We start from the raw sequence: 17,469 nt of genomic DNA, 5'->3' as shown, positions 1-17,469 counted from the left end.
CTTAAACGACTTTGGCCACCAGACTTCTATTTTAACTGTTTGACAAAGGACTGTGGATTGAGTCCACCACAATGGGCTTCCTAAAAGGTGTAAATACCAGATGCTTCTGGTGCCTGATGCTGTAGTTTCAAAGACAGTCTTATCTATACATTATAAATATTAATTGTATGAATTGTCTTCTATGTTAGCATGGGAAATGCCAAATAAATGTATTGTAGACTTAACTTACATTCCTAAAGGCTGTAGATACCAACCCAGACAAGTTGGCATCAGGAGGAAAGGGTGGTGTGAGATTTTGTATGTAGCTTCAATAGGAAGCATTGTCTATGCATTGTCTGTAACTTTTTAAGTAGCGATTGCCTTTGTGTTTAGCATATAAATATCGAGCCCACATTTAGCTAGCAGACCTTTCTACGGAAAGTGTCTCCATCCATAAGATGCCTGCTGTACCTTGCTGTGTCGAATAAAGAAGCTGCTTTGTATCTACCAGTGACTGTCTCTCCGGTAATTTCATCCACGCAACAACATTGACTATGCTTGCCTGTCCATGCATGTACATACAAGCCTGTTCATTAATGCATCAGAAAGTCCATCTCTAAAGTCACCGTACTGGAAAAGTTTGCGCAGTTCTGCAGTGTATTCAGAAATGCTTTCATCCTTTGACTAGTTCCTTTTGTAAAATCTAAAACTCTCAGCTTAGTTTAGGGCTCAAGTGATTTTGTAAAATTGTAGCAATTTCGTCGAGCATCTTGCTTGCTGGCTTTTTAGTGGTTACTAAGTTGCGTAAGAGACTGTATATTCTAGAACCCATTAAGCTAAGAAGCATGGGGGCTTTCTTTTGTTCCTCCATGTTGTTCGCATCACAATTCCACCCTCTCGATATACAACTCCCAGTCTTCATTAGCACTATCAAATTCATCAACTTTCCCGACTGAAGTCATCGCCATGTTATTTTCACTTTAACTTTGCTAGTTGCATCTTTCACTGTGTACTATGCAGGCAGTTACTATGTGTCCCTTTGTTGGCATCCATGATGGCCTTCATACCGTTCAGTGTTTCATCCCGTAACTGTCAGTGTAGATCACGTTATTCTCTGATGCTCAGGTTCGTACTTATTGCCATTTTGTTGTGTCTGTCCAACTACGTGTTGATTAAATAATTTAAAAGCATGCCTGCAGGAGATGGCTTTAACTGGTGTATTCACATTGCAGCGAGAGAGGAAGTAAGAGTGTTCTGTCTTCACTAAGGAGGACATAAATAATCTTCCAGAAATAGTAGGGGACAGAGGGTCCAGTGAGATGGAGGAACTGAGCGAAATACATGTTAGTAGGGAAGTGGTGTTAGGTAAATTGAAGGGATTGAAGGCAGATAAATCCCCAGGGCCAGATGGTCTGCATCCCAGGGTGCTTAAGGAAGTAGCCCAAGAAATAGTGGATGCATTAGTGATAATTTTTCAAAACTCGTTAGATCCTGGACTAGTTCCTGAAGATTGGAGGGTGGCTAATGTAACTCCACTTTTTAAAAAAGGAGGGAGAGAGAAACCGGGGAATTATAGACCGATTAGCCTAACGTCGGTGGTGGGGAAACTGCTGGAGTCAGTTATCAAGGATGTGATAGCAGCACATTTGGAAAGCGGTGAAATGATCGGACAAAGTCAGCATGGATTTGTGAAAGGAAAATCATGTCTGACGAATCTCATAGAATTTTTTGAGGATGTAACTAGTAGAGTGGATAGGGGAGAACCAGTGGATGTGGTATATTTGGATTTTCAGAAGGCTTTTGACAAGGTCCCACACAGGAGATTAGTGTGCAAACTTAAAGCACACGGTATTGGGGGTAAGGTATTGGTGTGGGTGGAGAGTTGGTTAGCAGACAGGAAGCAAAGAGTGGGAATAAACGGGACCTTTTCAGAATGGCAGGCGGTGACTAGTGGGGTACTGCAAGGCTCAGTGCTGGGACCCCAGTTGTTTACAATATATATTAATGACTTGGATGAGGGAATTAAATGCAGCATCTCCAAGTTTGCGGATGACACGAAGCTGGGTGGCAGTGTTAGCTGTGAGGAGGATGCTAAGAGGATGCAGGGTGACTTGGATAGGTTGGGTGAGTGGGCAAATTCATGGCAGATGCAACTTAATGTGGATAAATGTGAAGTTATCCACTTTGGTGGGAAAAATAGGAAAACAGATTATTATCTGAATGGTGGCCGATTAGGAAAAGGGGAGGTGCAACGAGACCTGGGTGTCATTATACACCAGTCATTGAAAGTGGGCATGCAGGTACAGCAGGCGGTGAAAAAGGCGAATGGTATGCTGGCATTTATAGCGAGAGGATTTGAGTACAGGAGCAGGGAGGTACTACTGCAGTTATACAAGGCCTTGGTGAGACCACACCTGGAGTATTGTGTGCAGTTTTGGTCCCCTAATCTGAGGAAAGACATCCTTGCCATAGAGGGAGTACAAAGAAGGTTCATCAGATTGATGAAGAAAGAATGGATGAACTGGGCTTGTACTCGTTGGAATTTAGAAGATTGAGGGGGGATCTGATTGAAACGTATAAGATCCTAAAGGGATTGGACAGGCTAGATCAGGAAGATTGTTCCCGATGTTGGGGAAGTCCAGAACGAGGGGTCACAGTTTGAGGATAGAGGGGAAGCCTTTTAGGACCGAGATTAGGAAAAACTTCTTCACACAGAGAGTGGTGAATCTGTGGAATTCTCTGCCACAGGAAACAGTTGAGGCCAGTTCATTGGCTATATTTAAGAGGGAGTTAGATATGGCCCTTGTGGCTACGGGGGTCAGGGGGTATGGAGGGAAGGCTGGGGCGGTGTTCTGAGTTGGATGATCAGCCATGATCATAATAAATGGCGGTGCAGGCTCGAAGGGCCGAATGGCCTACTCCTGCACCTATTTTCTATGTTTCTATGTTTCTAAAACAATGGGCATGCGTAGGCAAAAGGTCAATGCACATTCGCAGACAACAGATCAATACATAGTTCTAAGGGTGGGGTCATTGCTCTAAATGAAATAGATCCATACATGCAGTCTCCTTCCACCTCCCAAAGAAATGCAGGTTAACAGGTTCATTGGCTGTTGTAAATTGCCCCTAATGTGTAGATAAGTGATAGAAAGCGTACATGTATATGTGTGGAAGGGGGTGGGGTAGAGGGAGAAGTTGATGGGAATATTGTAAAAATAAAAATTATGGTCCATGTTGAATTAACATAAGTGGATACTTAATGGTCAGTGCAGATTTGGTGTGCTGAAGGGCTTGTTACTGGGCTGTATAACTCTAATATAGACCATTTGGTAGATCTGCACCCATTGTTACACTTATTGTTGTTTTTTATCATTCCCATGTATATTGTTTATTCAGAGCTGAATGCAAACAAGGAATTTCATTGCACCCTGGTGTTTATGGCAATCATCTAATCTGATTTATTACTCCAAAACAGCATAATCATTGCACAATTAATGATAAAATCCCTTAATCTGATTGGTTTACAAAATGTCCAATATCTTTTGCTGTACATGATGAATTTACATCAACAAGAACTTAGCAGACTGAAAATGTCAACTCTAAACAACATTCCAAATCTAATGACAGATGCAGGTGAAAGCCAACTTTTGCAATCCACTCTTACCTGCCTTGCTGCCATGCACTTGCATAAACCTAAGCTAATCAAAAACTGTGTTATCCCTAACCTAACTCGTGCTTCATCCCAGCTCTCTGTTTCCTCGAAGAATCATAGAGTCGTACAGAACAGATACAGGACCTTTGGCCCTACTCAAACATGCTGACCTTGCTGGCTATCCATGCTAATCTTATTTGCCTGAATTAGATCCAAATCCCTCGATTTATTTCCTGTCCAAGTACCTGTTCAAATATCTTTTAAATATTCTAATGGTATGTGCCTTTTCCACCTTTTGGAAGCTCATATTAGATAACCTCCATTCTCTTGTGAAAAGCTATCCCTCAGGTGCCCTTGAAATTTCTCCCTTTTACCTTTAAACCAATGCACTCATTTGTTTTTATTCCTTCATGGTAGAGGAAAAGATTCTGACTAATCTACCTTATCTATCCCTTATAATTTTATAAATCATGACAAGGTTACCCACACCTCATCTTCCAGTGTTCCATTGAGAACAAACTTTGCCTACCCAATCTCTCCTTCTAGGAAAAGCCCTCCATTCCAGGCAATATCCTGGTGAATCACTTCAGAACTCTTTCTTTATATGAGCACATCCTTCCTGTACCACAAGTGCAGCCTGACCAATAGGTGCAACTCCAATATGACATCCCTACTCCTATAGCCAATGCCACATCCTATGAAGGCAAGTACACAAAATGCATTCTTCACTTTCCTGCCCAGCTGTGTCAACTTTTTCTTAAAGCTCTGATTTTTTATCCAAGGTGTCTCAGTACATCTGTACACTCCAGGTGCCTTCCATTAGCTCTATACTGTATATCCATTTAATATCAGATGTTCCAGGAACCATCACCTGAGTTTTCCTGACATGTACTTTACGTAGTCTAAGCTATAAGCTGTAGAAGTCCTTCCTTAAATTCTCCATCTTACCTCCTTGAGATACTTATTAGTATTGACCTTTAATAAGCATGTTAAGGATCAAGCTTATCAAGCTTAATCGAATTTTTTGTTGTCTGCCCTAATATTTGTTAATGCAGCTTATATGAAGTTTTGTTTGACAGCACACTTGCCAAGTCATTTGGAATATTTTTCAATATTAAAGATACCTTAAGTATAGTTAGGAATCCTTTGGTACTTAAAGGCATGATCATATGATGTTGATACCAAGGCAAGAAAATAGAACATTGAACAGAACAGCCCAAACAGGGTATTTGGCCCATGTTGTACATGCTGACCATGCAGATTTTAACTAATCCCACCTGCCTTCACATATCTGTATCTGTCCATTCTCTACCTGTTCATGCACCTGTCTAACTGACTCTTAAATGTTACTACTGTATCTGTTCTCACCTCTTCCTCTGGCAGTGTGTGTTAGGCATCAACCATTCTGGGTGTTTAAAAAAAACTTGGTCCTTGTAATGGCTGAGAATTCTGCTCCTTTGTCTTATAGACCATAAGACAATCAGACATAGGAGCAAAATTAGTTCATTCAACCCACCAAGTCTGCTCCACCATTCCATCATGGCTGGTTTATTATTTTCCTCAGTCCCATTCTCCTGCATTCTTCCCATAACCTTTGATACACTTAATCGAGAAACTATCAACCTTTGCTTTAAATGTACCCAATAACTTGGCCTCCACAACATCTATGGCAAAGAATTCCACAGATTTACCACCTTCTGGCTGAAGAAATTCCTCCTCATCTCTGTTCTAAAGGGATGTTCTTGTAATCAGAGGTTGTGACCTCTGGTCCTAGTCTTACCCACTATAGGAAACATCTCCATGTCTACCTATCTAGGCTGCTCAATGTTCGATAATTTTCAATAAGATATCGTATAAATTTCACCTCCCCCCACCTTACAGCTGTGCCCTCCAGTGTTATCTGTAATTTACAGACCAGAACTACAGTACACACGATACTTCAAATACGGCCTAACCGAAGTTTTATACAGCTGCTACATGACTTCTCTACTTCATAGTCAATATTCTGACTGGTGAAAGAAGTCAAGTATGCATTACACCTAATGTTTATCATCCTGTCTACAGTACCTCTTGTTGCCACTTTCAGAGCACTCTGGATTTGTGTCCCAAGGTCCATCTGTTCACCAATGCTCCTAATGGTTCTGCCAGTTACTGTATACTTTCCTCTTACATTTGACTTCCCAAAGTGCAATGCCTCACATTTGTTCAAATTAAACTCCATAAGCCATTGCCCACTTTTCCAACTTCAACAACCTCACTCACTATCCATAATGCTGCCAATTTTTGTGTTGTCTGCAAATTTACTAACTGGCATCAGATGGAGACTCTTAAGGGTATTTTTGGGGTTGGGACATTGACTTCAGCAACCAACCTTCAGATGTGAATATTCATTGAATATTAAGTTTAAAATACAGCTCAGAACATGCAGACCCAACAGACCAGGAAACAGGGACTTAACTGATTGTTTATATATGTATTAATCCAATCATGCATATGCATGGCTACATCAGTAATGGACAATTATAATTATATTGGGTGTGATGGTGGGAAGATCCAGGTATTTGAAACTGTTACATGTATTTCAGAGGAAGCAGTGTAAATATAGATTTGTTTGAATTGTCCTGAATTTCGTTTGATCTTTAGCACATAACATGTTGTGTAGTGGTGGGACAAGCAGCTGTTTTTCCTCCAGAAGAGTCTCCACCTGATGCCTGCTGTATCTTACTTCGTCGAATAAAGAGACTGCTTCATTCATGTCTACCAGTACTTCTCTCTGGTGACTTCATTCACATAGCAACACTAACTAACTCACCTACATTTTCATCCAAATGTGTCACAATCTACAGAAGTCCCAGGTCTGATCCTTGTGTGACACTAATGGTCATAGACCTCCAGTCAGAACAACATCCCTCCACCACCATCCTTTGCCTTCAACGGCCAAGTCAATTCTGAATCCAACCTACAAAATCTCCATTGATCCTATGTGCCTTAATATTCGGAACGACCTTCCAAGAGGGACCTTGTTGAAGATTTTACGAAAGTTCATGTGTACAGCATCCACTATCCGACCCATATCAATCAGCTTTGTCACCTCTGCAAACTACTGAGTCAAGTTTGTAAGGCATGACCTCCCACACACAAGGCTATGCTGATTAGCCATAATAAGTTCGTATTTTTTCCAGATGTGAGTAGATCCTGTCCCTAAGAATGTTCTCCAACAATTTCCCTATTACTCATGTAAGACTCACTGGTGTATAATTTCCTGGCTCGTTTCTATTGGCTTACTTAACAGAAGAACAATATTGGCTGTTTTCCAGTCCTTTCATCCTCCGAAATCAAAGAAAAGAAATTCTAGTTTAGCTGAGAAAAAGACAGACATTAAGACTGATTTCAAAATTGTACTGAAAAGTAGAAAGACTATATGATTAAAGTGCAGAATTATAAACATGTGGTCCTGATTGTTACTGCAGCAGAATCTGTCCCAATGTTTGTTAAAGGGGGCTCATGATCTTTTTAAAGACAAGGATGATGGGAGACACACGAACCATGTGTAACGAGTTAGTCTAGTGAAATGTAAGCCATTTATTATTCACAGGGAGACATGAGAGACTGCAGATACTGAAAATCTGGAGCAACACACATGGTCTTGGCCTGAAACGTCAAATGTTTATTTCCCTCCAGATTCAGAATCAGGTTTAATATCACTGATTATAGTATGTCACAAAAGATGTTGTTTTGCTGCAGTACTGCAATGCAAAAGCATATGAATTACAATATTACAATGAATAATACACATTTTTTCTTAATGTAATAACATAATAAGTACAGCATGAGAGCAAAGAATAGTGAGGTGGTGTTCAAGGGTTGGTTTATTGTCCATTTGGAATTCTGATGGCAGACGGGCAGAAACTGTTCCTGAAATGTTGAGTATGTCTTCAGGCTCCTGTACCTCTTCCCTGATGGTAGCAATGAGAAGAGGGCATATCCTGGTTGATGAGGGTCCGTAATGATGGGTGCTGCCTTTTTGAGGCATCGCTTTTTGAAGATGTCCTTGATGCTAGGGAGGTAGTGTCGATGATTCAGCTGGCTGAGTTTGCAGCACTCTGCATTTTTTCCCCCAGTCCTGTGCAGTGGTCCCTCCAGATGGTGAAGTAACTAGTTAGAATGCTCTTCGCGGTCCATCCGTAGAAATTTGCTAGATTCTATAGTGACATACCAAATCTCCTTAAAACCCAAATGAAATATAGCTGCTAACATAACTCCTTTGTACAGGTCAACCTTCACTAATCCAGCACCATTGGGACCTGAGGAGTGCCGGATTAGTGAAAATGCTGAATTACGGAAGGATCACATTAAGCATAATCAGTGCCGGATTATAAAAGGAACAGGATTACAGGAAGTCGGATTAGTGAAGGTCAACTGTAATTGCATCAATATGTTGGACCCAGTCTAGAGCTTCAGAGATTTTGACACCTAGGAACTTGAAACTGCTCACCATTTCCACTGTCGATCCCTCAATGAAGACTGGTGTGAATTCCCTCAATTTCCCGTCCCAGAAGTCCACAATCAATTCCTCAGTTTTACAGACATTGTGTACAAGGTTTTTGTGACACCACTCAACCAGCTGATCTATCTGACCCAGAGGCTGCCTGACCTGTTGAGTTCCTCCAGTATGAGCTCTGGTAATTAACAAGGAAAACAATGGAAAAGTTGATAGAGATCTCAGGTGAGATAGGGATGGATGTGGGCAGTGCAAAAGAGACGGAGATCAATAAGTTTGGTGTTTCCAGGTAAATCAATTCTTATGGTCTTATCATCAAAGGCTATGTGGTGAAAGCAGGGGAGTGGCGATAACTGGATCAGCCCATGATTGAATGGCAGAGAGGACTCGATGGGCTGAATGGCCTACTTTTGCTCCTATATCTTATGGTCTAACCTCAGTGACATCAACTAAACGTTGGGGGAAAATCGTGTCATTCTACATCTTCTCCAGGAGTTTGTGCCTCTGTAACAAAAGCCAGAAACTAATTACTTTAATGTTGTTACACCCTATCCTCCTCTATTATTGGTACCAAAACTACAGATATGATAAATGAATGTGCGTTGGATCTTGGCTGACTTTCAGTAATGTTTTATAATTCTTGACATTCCTTACTGTTCTATGTAAATAACCTGGTCCAGAAGACCTTGGAACCAAAAAGCATTTAATATAGGAAAATAATCCAAATGTTTTAGAATGTTCAGGAAATAACCAATATTGCAAAATAAAAGACAATATAACATTGTTAATTAATTTTCTTTATTGCATCCAATAAAAATCCTTTCTAATACTAATATATTTTCAGATATTCATGGTGGTGAGTTCATTTTCAACAACATATTCAGATGCAACAATATTATTAGTGTATCAACTCATGGTATCTTCAAGAGAGTAATGTAACTTACGGTATTTATTGGTACAAGTAAATAAAATACTAGTTTGGCAACAAGAAAGGTAGATATTAAGGCAGAACTTAAAATTGTTGTGAGAATTGGAAAGGCCATTTGGTTAAATTACAAAGTTGAGCTCCAAATTGTTGCCAGCAGTGAGACAAGTTGAGTAGGGTATGAGTGGATTGTCTGAAAATAAAGAAACCAAAAGATCTTGGACGCTTGGAAGTGACTGCAGAGGTAGTAAAGGCTGAAATTTTAACAAGTATTAAATGAGTCACTGATGATCATTTCAGGTCAGCACACATTGATTGTTGAGCAGAAGTTGACTTAAAGCCAATAATACCAGTTCATTGAATGTCAGGGACCTAAACTCAGCCTAGATGGTCAGGCCTGGAGTCCATAAGATCATCGATGAGGGCTTCAGCAGCAGTTGAGTCAAGAGCTGGAAATATCTAATATTACTGAGGAATATTTAAGTCTTCCCACAATTGGTAGGGAGCATTCTGCAGTTATGTGAATATAGCAGAAATTAATTAGAACAAGAACCTGCTTCACTTCTTAATGGAAATTGTAAATTGCAAGCAGTAAACTCAAGTTGAAAGCACACTTTTGCAAATATACTGTACTGTCTGTGTAGCACAGACTAAGAGATGTGGTTTGGTGCCATGAGATGTTTGCATATGCAGCAGGCAAACATTAAGACAATAGCGTTATGTTAATTAGCCTGCAACAATCCAGTGTTTTGAGTTTTTTGCACCATTGTAAACAGGTTCAAGGAAGTTTGCAAATAGTTTGCCCCATCAAATGTGTTTGAACATTCAGAAGTCCTCCCACTGTAGGTATACAATTCAAAGGAAGTATTGCCAACCCAAAGTATTGAAGTAAACAGTATCATTGTAACAAGTGAAATAGTATTGAATTACCTTTGATCTTAAGAGTATAGGAATGTGATGAACTGTGAGTCTGTGGGACCCTACCAGGAGAATGTCTGTTTGTTGTGCTGAATAAAAATGTTCATATCCACAACTTCAGTATCTATCCATTGACTTCAGTCACAGTCACAACATTTGGGGGTTTGCTCAGGATACATTCATGATCCAATTACATGGCCAGCAACCTCTGCAGCCTAAGGAGGGATAGAATTTCTGATCATGGTACACCATGCTTAGATCTGCTTAGGCCAATTACCATGGGATCATGAAGCATCAAAGAACATGGTGGGGAGCTGGAGAAGTAGATGTGAAAGTATGTATGTGTGTGTGTGTGTGTGTGTGTGTTTTGAGTAACAGACAAGTTACTAGAAGACGTGGGGTAGCTTATTGAGACAGCCCACCAGTTGTGAAAAGTGGTCACTGACTGCTCGGGACACCAGAGATGTGCATGTATCCTCATATTGTGGGCAACGACGTAAGTGGAGCATGGTTGCTGTGAACGCTTGGTTAATGTGAAAGATACTGTTCAAGACGTGAAATGGTATAAGTACCATATAGCAGCAAATTGTTTGTAAGTGTGTGTTTCACTGTGTGTTAGAATCAAGGCCCAGTGTAATGATAGTGCAGAAATATTTTCTGCACCAATGTGTATATTTGCAAGAGAGAACCAAGTGCCAAGACTCACACAGTGTACAAATAACAGAGCCATGGGAGAAAACAAATGAATACAGAGAACAATGAGACAATGTACAAGCAGAGCTGGACAGATTGGTGGAACAGTTAGAACTTTTACAGAGAGGGACACAGACACACACACGCACACACACACACGCACACACACACATGAGAAACAGGTAGAACAGTTGGAACAATACAAGAATGAATTAGTCAGGGATCTGAGCAAACTGAGAGATCATTGAGGTAAGGACCAGCAGGTGGGTGGCAGCCATGGGAATGACAGCTGAGGAAAGTGATGAGGGAAATTGGGATTTGCTGGACTGGGAGGTTGACAAGTGGGAAAGAGGCGGAGAGAGGTTATATTGATTACTGGCCGTCGGAATGACACCTATAGAGACCAGACAACAACAGGCTCAAAACCCTGATGATTTCAGCCAGCCTCTCACATTCATCAGCACCATCCACAGGCCCTTCACTCTATCTGAATTGCCCTCACTTAGAGTTGTGTGCAGAATTTTGGCATAAGTTAGAAGAAATGATCGAAGTCCATCAGATGCGCCCCAAAGACATACACACTTTGGTTAAAGCTAAACACCCAAGAGATATGTGGGACAGTATGATCCCAGGGGCGCAGGATGGGCAACTAATGGGAATGCCAATAATAGGGAGAGGTGTCTGAACTTTAATGAAGAAGTGAGGTAAAGACTGGGAGGAAGAGCAAGTAACTGGGGAATGATATTTTCAGATATTCAGAAGGGTGATGCACCTGCTACGGTCTGTGCAGAGTGAAAATACCAAGCCTATGAGGAATACACAGGCCTGGTCAATCCAAGTGTGATGACCCAGTTTTCAAGGAAGACTTCCTTCCTTGTTCAAGGAATGTTCAAGAAAGGTCTGAGCTTAGCTCACCAGGAGGGTTTAGACTTAGGGATAACTGTGGGAGTCATCTCCTCCACAATAGTTTAATGGTCCATGGAAATAGACGAAAAGAGAGGTCATAACATGACTCTAGTGGATCTAGCTACTGCAAGGACACAGAGGACTTGCTTTGTGTGTCAGCAACTGGGACACTACAGAGAGGACTGCCAGAACAGACATAGAAGAGTAAAGATGCTGGGGCCCCTCATGCCATTGCCAGAGGCAACGTCACAAGAAAGACAGTGTGACAGTCACCCACCAATACAGGCAGACACCACATCTGAATCCTCTCTAACCACGTTTACCGCTGACCAGACTATATAACTAGTTAAAACAGCATTGAAGTCAGACAAACAGCTATTGGCAGCCCCCATTGCCGGTCACTAGTTATCCACGGATGTACAGTATACAAGAACTTTAATGGGGGTCAGCAATGCAATTTGTTAGTGGACACAGAAGCTTCAGTATCCATAACAGACCTACCCTTGCCCACAACAGGAGAGACTATTTATCTTACAGGTGTTGGGGGGAGCAATTAGGGCAGAAGAAAGTGAGCCTCAGGTCTTTGAGATAGATTGAGTGCACTGTCCAGAGGATTTCTGGGTGTGCCCAATCAATAAAGGTTCTGTCCTGGGGATAGATGAACTTAGTAATGCAGGTCCTGTTATGGATTCAGGGACAGGATGGATTACTTGGACAAGTCAGTGTCAATGTTAGCAAACACATAAGTTTCACAGAACTGAAAGCGTGACCACAGTAGCCCTGATGAAATTGGACTGGAGCCAGGATGGTGTATCTGGATTATATCAAGGGATCCCAGCGGTACAGTCTGACCACAAATAAGATTGCGTACCAGTCAAAATAAACCCAATTAGAGTAGAGCTATATAAACCCACACTTACACCTCCCTGACATAAGTGGAAGCGAAGCATGGGTCAAGACTAAAGGAGGTCCTCAAAGGATGTGTTGTTCTAAAGTACAACTCATTGCCCAAGACAGTAAGATCATCAGAATTAGAATCAGATTTAATATCACTGGCAAGTGTTGTTGACTTTACGGCAGCAGTGTAATGAAATACATGAAAATATATAGAGATAAAAGAGAATTAAGTATATATGTATGTTTATTAAATAGTAGTGCAGCATAACAGCAATAAAAAAGTAGTGAGGTAGTGTTCATAGTTCTAAATGGCTCAATGTCCATTTAGAAATCGGATGGCAGAGGGGAAGAAGCTGTTGCTGAATCACTGAGTGTGTACCTTCAGGATCCTGTACCTCCTTCCCGACGGTAACAGTGTAAAGAGGGTATGGTCTGGGTGGTGGGGGTCCTTAATGGTGGATGCCGCCTTCCTAAGGCACCACTCTTTGAAGAGGTCTTAGAAGCTGCCTCCCATGATGGAGCTGGCTACTTTTACAAGTTTCTGCAACTTATTTCGATCCTGTGTTGTAGCCCCCTACCCCCCTCCCCAGTACCAGACAGTGATGCAGCCAGTCAGAATGCTTTCAACAGTACATTTGTAGAAGTTTTTGAGTATTTTAGTTGACAAACCAAATCTCCTCAAACTCCAAATGAAGTTAATCGCTGTCTTGTGAACGAAGCAGGCCAGGCAGCATCTCTAGGAAGAGGTGCAGTCGACGTTTCAGGCCGAGAACCTTCGTCAGGACTAACTGAAGGAAGAGTGAGTAAGGGATTTGAAAGTTGGAGGGGGAGGGGGAGATCCAAAATGATAGGAGAAGACAGGAGGGGGAGGGATGGAACCAAGAGCTGCACAGGTGATAGGCAAAAGGGATAAGAGAGGATCATGGGACAGGAGGTCCAGGAAGAAAGACAAGGAGGGGGGCGGGGGACCCAGAGGATGGGCAAGGGGTATATTCAGAGGGACAGAGGGAGAAAAAGGATAGTGAGAGAAAGAATGTGTGTATAAAAATAAGTAACAGATGGGGTACGAGGGGGAGGTGGGGCATTAGCAGAAGTTAGAGAAGTCGATGTTCATGCCATCAGGTTGGAGGCTACCCAGACGGAATATAAGGTGTAGTTCCTCCAACCTGAGTGTGGCTTCATCTTTACAGTAGAGGAGGCCGTGGATAGACATGTCACAATGGGAATGGAATGTGGAATTAAAATGTGTGGCCACTGGGAGATCCTGCTTTCTCTGGCGGACAGAGCGTAGGTGTTCAGCAAAGCGGTCTCCCAGTCCGCGTCGGGTCTCGCCAATATATAAAAGGCCACATCGGGAGCACCGGACGCAGTATATCACCCCAGCCGACTTACAGGTGAAGTGTTGCCTCACCTGGAAGGACTGTTTCAGGGCCCCAAACAGTCCTTCCAGGTGAGGCAACACTTCACCTGTGAGTCAGCTGGGGTGATATACTGTGTCCGGTGCTCCCGATGTGGCCTTTTATATATTGGCGAGACCCGACGCGGACTGGGAGACCGCTTTGCTGAACACCTACGCTCTGTCCGCCAGAGAAAGCAGGATCTCCCAGTGGCCACACATTTTAATTCCACATTCCTTTCCCATTGTGACATGTCTATCCACGGCCTCCTCTACTGTAAAGATGAAGCCACACTCAGGTTGGAGGAACGACACCTTATATTCCGTCTGGGTAGCCTCCAACGTGATGGCATGAACATCGACTTCTCTAACTTCTGCTAACGCCCCACCTCCCCCTCGTACCCCATCTGTTACTTATTTTTATACACACATTCTTTCTCTCACTACCCTTTTTCTCCGTCTGTCCCTCTGAATATACCCCTTGCCCATCCTCTGGGTCCCCCCCCCCCCGTCTTTCTTCCTGGACCTCCTGTCCCATGATCTTCTCGTATCCCTTTTGCCTATCACCTGTGCAGCTCTTGGCTCCATCCCTCCCCCTCCTGTCTTCTCCTATCATTTTGGATCTCCCCCTCCCGCTCCCACTTTCAAATCCCTTACTCACTCTTCCTTCAGTTAGTCCTGACGAAGGGTCTCGGCCTGAAACGTCGACTGCACCTCTTCCTAGAGATGCTGCCTGGCCTGCTGCATTCACCAGCAACTTTGATGTGTGTTGCTTGAATTTCCAGCATCTGCAGAATTCCTGTTGTTAATCGCTGTCTTGCCTTGTTCATAGCTGCATCAGTATGTTGTGTCCAGGTTAGGTCCTCAGGGATATTGGCATCCAGGAACTTGAAATTGCTCACTCTCTCCATTTCTGATCCCTCTATAAGGATTGGTTTGTGTTCTCTCATCTTACCCTTCCTGAAATCCACAATCAGCTCCTCGGTCTTGCTGACACTGAGTGTAAGGTTGTCGCTGCAACACGACTCCACTAACTGGAACATCTCACTCCTGTACGCCCTTTCAACCATCTGAAGTCCTGCCAACAATAGTTGTATCATCAGCAAATTTATAATGCTGTTTATGCTACACCTAGCCACACAGTCATGGGTGTAGAGAGAGTGTAGAACTATGGGCTAAGCACACATCCCTGTGTTACATCTCCAGTGTTATAGTCAGCAAGGTGGAGGTGTTATTTCCAATCCACACAGGTTGTGGTCTTCTGGTTAGGAAATCAAGTATCCAGTTGCAGAGGGAGATAAAGAGGCCAACATTCTGTAGTTTTTCAATCAGGACTGTAGGAAAGATGGTGTTAAATGCTGAGTGATTGTCAATAAATAGCATCCTGACATTGTCCAGGTGATCCAAGGCTATGTGGAGAGTCATTGAGATCGTATCTGCTGTAGACCTATTGTGGCAACAGGCAAATTGCAGTAGGTCCAAGTCCATGTTGAGGCAGGAGTTGATTCTAGCTCTGACCAACCTCTCGAAGCATTTCATCACAGTAGATGTGAGCGCTATTGGACGATAGTTGTTGAGGCAGCTCACAGTGCTCTTCTTGGGCACTGGTATAATTGTTGCCTTCTTGAAGCAGGTGAGTACTTTTGACTGTAGCAGCGAAAGATTGAAAATGTCTTTGAATGCTCCCGCCAGTTGGTTGGCCCAGGTTTTCAGAGCCTTACCAGGTACTGTTGCCTTGTGAGGGTTATAAACAGGTCATATAATCAGAATTCTATAGATCAGGGATTTGAATTTGAGAAAGCTCAGTAGAGGTTGGAATTTAGGTTGATGTGAGGATGGTTGAATGCTTGCATGTCCATGACCAATAATTTCCAGTATTCTTTGTTTCAAAGTCTTAAGGTCTAAGATTCTGATAGGTGGTTGTCAATGTGGGTTTTAAAATATTTTGCTGAATGTTTAGTCTTTGAGAGAAAGTAACTAAAACATGAATGGTATGAGTTCAAAGGCTGTAAGGTGAGGCCACAAGTGAGTTCACTTGACAGAGAGAGAGAAGAAGTGGGGCGAGGGAGAGAGAGTGTATGAATGAGTGAGTGAGTGCAAAGTCTATCAGTTATTTATTAAATCTATATTGGAAGGTATTTGAATTATTTCAAGAGGATGTGAAGTGAATTTACAGGATGTTTTGTCTTAAAAGGCAGTCTATTTAAGAATTTATGTGAGAGTGTGTGTGTGTTGGTGGGGGGCACCCATCCATCATTTCTTTTTCTTTGTTTTCTTTGCTCTTTGGAATGTGTTTGTTCCAACTATTTTTCCAGTTCATTTATGAAGCTTCAGAAGGAAGAAAAATGCAAGCATGGGTTTTTGCTTTGCCTAATCCGTGTTTTGAATTTACTTATTTCCTTTGGAATTGATATTGGATAGAGTGATCTGGATTCCACACTGGCTATGTGAAATCCAGGTTAACATGATAAAAATGTGAGTGTCTCTATTCCAGATACGAGATTCCCACTTTTAGGAAGAAATTAGCATTTGGGAAATTGGTGATTTGTATATGCAGTACTCAAATTAAGAACTTGATATTTATATTGTTGGAAGGAGTTTGGAACGCTAGGGCAGTCACCTGAAATATTAACTTCCGATCAAGGTGGTGCCTGTGTAAAACACTCTTCTGGTCGACATCTTCTCAGTAGATCATGAAACAATATATTTCACTTTTGTATGTCTTTTATGTTTGTTTTTCATGTTGAATGTGATTCTGGAGCTATTGGAGCCTGTGATTTGCATTTTGGAGATCATTTGGGTGTTTGAGAGAGCGTGTGTGAACCTCATGTCGAGAAGGCCACTGGACAGGGCGCAAGCTGATGGTTGACTCAATTTCACTGGTTAAAGCTTTGATTGTTTGCCTATTAAAGCATCGAAGGGGATTGAAACATCGAGGCAAATGTGGAAGGTGAGAGCCTGCTGCCTGCCTTTTGATGGCTGGTGGAATCGCTCTGCTGCATTTTGAGCATGGACTTGGACTATAGACTTTTTACCAATCATAGAGTTCTTTATATTCTGTGTTTCGCCTGATCTTTCTTGTTTTTTTGTGTGTGGGGGAGGGGGATTTGGGGATTGATGTGCCTGTACTGTCTTTGTTCATTTTTTGTGCGGGAAGGAGGGATTTGGGGGTTGATGATCGTGCTACTGTTCTTTTCTTTCTTGCTTTCATGGCTATCTGGAGAAGAAGAATTTCAGAGTTGTATACTTTTAGAATAAATGAACCTTTGAACCACTGAACATTGCTTTCCTTAACAAAGATGTTCCATAAGGCTAATATATATATATATTGTCAACATATGATTGAATTTTAGGGTTTTAGTTCTTCAAGAAAAACTTCGCACAGTAGATAAAAATTGATACAGTGTGTGCCATAAAATGAAATAACTAGCCAGGACTCAGGTCATTCCATTCTCCTAGAAGGCAAATGTCAAACGTGCCTGGAGTGCAGGATGTGTCAGATAAAATGCAAATGAGTATTCACCATTGCTGACCATAGAGAACAAAAGGGAGAAGGCAGACAAAGTGAGTCAGCCCATTAACAATCTCATTATAGGAAATTA

The sequence above is a fragment of the Mobula birostris genome, chromosome 14 (assembly GCF_030028105.1).
Source record: "Mobula birostris isolate sMobBir1 chromosome 14, sMobBir1.hap1, whole genome shotgun sequence".
NCBI classification, from domain to species: domain Eukaryota; kingdom Metazoa; phylum Chordata; class Chondrichthyes; order Myliobatiformes; family Myliobatidae; genus Mobula; species Mobula birostris.
This window is presented reverse-complemented; position numbering follows the sequence as displayed.